The following is a 328-nucleotide window of genomic DNA, read 5'->3' as shown; positions in this document are numbered from 1 at the left end:
GACTCCTTTGCATGGGACTGAGATGTATGCTTGTTCCTGCCTCTCCTCCTCCTTTCTGGGACATCAGGTGCTCCTGACTTCTCTTCCTGCACCTGATCTGTTTTTTGAACCATGGATTGATTCTTCTAACATGAACTTCTTGAACAAGCCCAGGAGCTGCTAGATAAAGAGTGACTAGGGACTAACCATCTTTTCCAGCCCCGTGGTTGCCCTCTAGTGGCCATTTGGGGAAACATGAATGCATTTGTTCCCACACATTTCCAAGAAATCCTTCCTCCTTCAAGTTTGTTACCCATTTTACAATCTTGATCTTTCCAAGTCACACCTC

The sequence above is a fragment of the Dipodomys ordii genome, unplaced genomic scaffold (assembly GCF_000151885.1).
Source record: "Dipodomys ordii isolate 6190 unplaced genomic scaffold, Dord_2.0 Scaffold294, whole genome shotgun sequence".
Classification (NCBI taxonomy): Eukaryota; Metazoa; Chordata; class Mammalia; order Rodentia; family Heteromyidae; genus Dipodomys; species Dipodomys ordii.
This window is presented reverse-complemented; position numbering follows the sequence as displayed.